Raw genomic sequence first — 5,568 nt, forward strand, 5'->3', positions numbered from 1 at the left:
TGTGATAGTTTACATGGGAGAACATTAGCTTTATATTCATCCTATTGTATATCATTTCATTGCCATGGTTACAATCCCCTCCATGCATCATCAACCAACTGGTCAACTCTTCTTTGAGGAGGCCGTTTTTCTCCGTCATTGTGAGTGCTATTCACAAGCAGTCTGCTGCTCCTTCTCCCTGATCTGCCTTAATTTGGAAACTCCACTGAAACCTGTTCACCATGGGTGATCCTGCTGGTATTCAAAATCCCAGTGTTATAGCTTCCAGCATCACAACAACACACAAGGCAACACAGTATGACAAACTGATGTATCCCACCTGAATTTAGAGACCATCTCAAAAACAAATAATGCATTAGACACCAATGTGAGATGACATCAAGAATACCATACACGAAGAAAGCAGAGAGTCGTTTAAAAGGCAGGAAAGAAATAAGAGACAAAGTGGATGTCAGAGGAAAGTCTGAAACTTGGTCTTGAGTGCAGAGAAGCTAAAGCGATGGACAGAAATGATGAAGTAAAAGAGCTGAATAGAAAATTTCAAAGAGCAACTCAGAAGACAAGGTTAATTATTATAATGAAATATAATATGGCCTGAAATTAGAAAACCAAAAGGGAAGAACATGCTCAGCATTTCTCTGAGAAAACTGAAGAAAAAATTCAAACCTTGGTTTGCAGTATTGAGGAATTCTGTGAGTAAAATATTGAGTGGCACTGGAAATAACAAAAAAAGATAGAAGGAATATACACAATTACTATATCAAAAACATTCAGTCATTTCAAGAGGTACAATATGACCAAGAACCTATGATACTGAAGAAAAAAGTCCAAGCAGAACTGTAGGCACTGGTGAAAAACAAGGCTTTAGGAACTGAAGGGATGCAAATTGAAATGTTTCAACAAACTGATAAGCAGTGGAGGTGCTCACTCATTTATGTCAAGAAATGTGGAAGACAGCTACCTGGCCAACTGATTGGAAGAGATCTATATTTCTGCCTATCGCAAAGGTGCAGAAATCACTGAACAATATTATTGATATCACATGCAGTTAAAATTTTGCTGAAGATAATTTTAAAAACTATTGCAGCAGTACATCCACAGGGAGTTGCCAGAAATTCCAGCCAGATTAAGAAGAGGACTTGGAACAAGGGATCTTATTGCTGACATTAGATGGATCTTGGCTGAAAACAGAGAATACCAGAAAGATGTTTGTTGTTGTTGTTAAGTGCCGTCTAGTCAATTCTGACCCATAGTGACCCTGTACAGGGTTTCCAAGGCTGTGAATCTTTACAGGAGCAGAAAGCCTCATCTTTCTCCTGTGTTACTTTGAACTGTTGACCTTAAGGTTCGCAGCCTGATTCGTAACCACTACGCTAGTGTTTTCTTGACTGTACAGAGGCATTTGACTGTGTGGGTCATAACAAACTGTGGATAATATTGCAAAGAACGGACACTCCAGAACATGTAATTGTGCTCATAAGGGACCTGTACATAGACCAAGAGGTAGTAAGTAGAACAGAACAAGGGAATACTCAATGTTTTAAACTCAGGAAAGATGAGTGCCAGGATTATATCCTTTCACCATACTTATCCAAACTGTATGCTGACCAAATAATCTGAGAAACTGGATTCTATGAAAAGGAGCCTGACAGTAGGATTGGAAGAACGCTCACTAACAACCCGTGATACGTAGGTGACACAACCTTTCTTGCTAAAGAAAAGAGAACTTGAAATGCTTACTGATGAAAATCAAAAACTATAGCCTTCAGTATGGATTGCACTTCAATGTAAAGAAAATAAAAACTCTCACAACTGAACCAATAAACAACATAATGACAAATGAAGAAGAGAATGAAGTTGTGAAAGACTTCATTTTGTTTGGATCCATTATCAACACTCATGGAAGCAGCGATCCAGAAAACAAACAATGTATTAATGCAAAATGCCTCTTTCAAATTCTCAAGAACAAAGATGTCAGTTTGAAGACTAATGTGCACCTGACCCAAGCCATGTTCATTTTAGTCACTTCATATGCATGTGAAAGATGGACAATGAATAAGGAAGACCTTAGAAGAATCAATGCGTTTGAATTACGGTGTTGGAGAAAAATATTGAAAGTACCATGGAATGCCATAAGAACAAACTAATCTATGTTGGAATAAGTACAGCCAGAACGCTTCTTAGAAGTGAGGATAGCGAGACATTTTCTCTTGTACTTTTGGCATATTGTTCTGAGGGACCGTCTCTGGAGAAAGACATCATGCTTAGAAAAGTGGAGAGTCCGTGAAGAAGAGAAGGACCTCCAACAAGATGGATTGACACAATAGACCCCTTTGGGTCAAACGTAACAATTGTGAGAATGGTGCAGGACCAGACAGGGTTTTGTTCTGTTGTCCATAAGGGCCTCTATAAATCAGAACAGACTCAATGACACCTAATAACATTAACTTCACTAGTTTTAGAGAACCCAGTCTAAGAAAGAGTCACTGGTGTGTTTGAACTGTTGACCTTTTGGTTAGCAGCCAAGTACAGAACCAATGTGTTTCCAGGGTTCCTTGGAAAAATACATATGTAACAAAATATAAAGAAATCCACGGGACAGATGTACGCTAAATTATGAATAATCGCTTTGCCCATGAGCACATCAGCTTCGATTGTATTTGTAACACTCTATTTAATAAGGTGGGTTGTGGGTACATCTTTTCACATGTCTGGCAAATTTCACAGTAAAAAATAATGAGGCAAAGAGATTAGGAAAACAGTCAGCCAGAAAGGGTTTCCAGGTCTCTGAGGAGAGTCTGTGGGGCCAGTAAACACTGGCTTTTCTAGAAGTGGCCTTGAGATAATAATCTGGCCAACACTTCCACCCATGTTGCCCAGTTTCCTGGTTCACGGAGCAATGAGTCTTGTTGATACCAAATATCTGCCTTCTGCAGCTGATGGTGTACAATTTGTTGGAGGAAATGAGAGTAGCTAACAATCAGCCAGGCTCATTTCATGTCCTCTTTTCCCACCTCCTTCCTGGATTGGGTTTATTTAGGAAAAAAACAGGTAACCGATTTCTGGCAATGCTTTACCTTCTCTGAGTTCTTGGCCTCATGCTCACTAACATTCTCCAGGAACAGTGGGAAAAACAATCAGAGCATCCAAATAAAAGGAGGTGAGGTGTTTGTTATTATGGGATTGGTGCAGCATTGTACCCTAACAAAGGTGATAGGAAATGTGTTCTTCTTCCTCCCTGTGAGGACATTGACCATTGACCTGTGTGCCGCTGTATGGAATGCTGCTTAATACTTGTTGAACTGTAATAACTCAAGTGTGAGACATCACTGGGCATTTGGAATGGACACAGATACAAACTTTCTGGAAATAATTAAGCAGTATTTCTCTTCTCAAGAGCTTTCAAAACCCTTTAACCCAGAAATTGTAACACTTTATTTAATAAGGTGGGTTGTGGGTACATTTTTCACAAGTATTTAACAACAACAAGCATATTTCACAATAAAAAATAATGGGGCAAAGAGATTAGGAAAACAGTTCGTCACTTTTATGATGTTAACCAAAGGGAATAATGAAATTATCAAAGGTTTATGCCCTCAAATGGAAAAACAACCTTAAAGCTACCAAGTAAAAGGAGAGAGTTAATAGGTTATAGAAAATCCAAACCATGTACTATATTATGGCCAATACATTGCCCAACACCTGTCTGTTCATTTGTCATATTGTGGTCGATGGCATGTTGCTATAATGTTAGAGTCTGTGCAATCAGTATTTTAAATACCCGTTGTGGGCAGGTTTCAGGGAAACTTCTAGACTAAGACAGACTAGGAAAAATGATCTGTCAATCTACTTCTGAAAATCAGCCCATGAAAACATCATGAGTTTCAACAGGTCACTGTCCAACTTGTTGGCTTTGATGCGTCATCAGGAGGGTTCCGTTGCAAAGGAGGCCATCATCATATCTGGTGACGTAGGAAATCCTTGGTGAGATAGTTTGGTACAATAGCCTCTCAACAGAGGACTCACATGTAATCACAAATAACTTCATATGTAAGATTCAGCATGAGACAGAGGTCAAATAAATCCCAGAATTCCACATGGTGCATGCTGTACCATTCCATTTCTGACACTGGACACTCTCCCTCCCCTCAGCTTTCTTCCCTCCCTTGTTTGGATTTGGCAATGTCTCACAGAACTCATGAACTGATTTACAATTATGGGGTTTATTCAGGAACAGGCTACACACAACTCAGGATTACGATCAACAGGCCACAATTTAGGATCAGGATCAGGGTAGGCAAATTCTCCCTTCTTCAGGATGACAAAACAGCTCTCTCAGCTCCCCTTGGCCATGTAGCCCTCCTCCAGGCCTCTTGAAGACTGTCTTCTCTTGGCTGGGTCAGTGGGTATCTTCTGGGCCTCTTGCTGTCTTCAGTGTTACAGCCCTTGACCCGTGGAACAGCTCCTTTAGGAAATCCCTTACCACCTCTCTCTCTTTCTCTATCTGCTTTTTCTCTCTGTCCTTCCTTCTGCTTCTTCCTACTCTTACTCTTGTTACTTCTTTCTGTCTGACGAACCTCTGTGGGATTGGCTGCTTCTATATAAAACTCCTTGTCATTGTAACCATGGCAATGAAACGATATACGATAAGATGAATGTAAAGCTAATGCTCTCCCATGTAAACTATCCCATAATCCACAATAAAACAAAACAACAACACAAAACTCCTTATCAGTTTCAAGACCTGGCCCCTCCCAGTAGGGGGCCACAAACTGACTAATGTCTTCTCAGTAGGCCACAGACACTTCATTTGCATAGCAGGCTGCAGTCACTTTATTTGCATAGCATATTGACCAATCCCAGCCAGTTGCATACTTATCACAGGACAGGTTGCAGCCTAAGGCCTGGAAAAAAAATATCCAAGTTGTTTCCAGTTTACTTAGGAAATCTAATGAAGCCTCTAGGGCAAAAAACTCAGCTACAGATAACTCCTGAGGGCTTAGGGGAAATTTCTTTCAAGCTGTTTTTCCAAAAAATACAAATAAAAATCAATACAAAAGTCTTCATAAAGGAACTCACCTCACACATGCCAGAGGTTAGGAGGATGATGAAAGACTGGGCAATAATGCTTTGTTCTGTTAGACCCAAGATCACCATGAGTTAGAGTGGACTCACTGACAGCTAACAACAAAATGTACACTACATGAGGGGGCTTTAAAAAATTTCATGGAAAAATGGAATTTATCCATGACTTTTTTGGAACTACCATGTATATCAGAGTTTTAAACAACATGGGAAAGGTCCATGAGAACACTTTAATTAGAAGAAACAGGATACGGAGTGTTAGCTATAATACCAACTCTGTTCTATAAACTTACTCCCTACTTACAAACCTACCCAGATGCATAAAAGAAACAGAAATTAATACACAGAAATATTAGCCGTAGTGATCTCTGAGTGAAGAGATTACAGCATTTAAAAAATGTAGACTCCTCAGATGTCCACAGATTTTTATACAGTTGGTTCCAATTTGACAGCACTTAACAACAGCAACTACACATGGACCTC

Source organism: Chrysochloris asiatica, unplaced genomic scaffold (genome assembly GCF_000296735.1).
Source record: "Chrysochloris asiatica unplaced genomic scaffold, ChrAsi1.0 scaffold00021, whole genome shotgun sequence".
NCBI lineage: Eukaryota > Metazoa > Chordata > Mammalia > Afrosoricida > Chrysochloridae > Chrysochloris > Chrysochloris asiatica.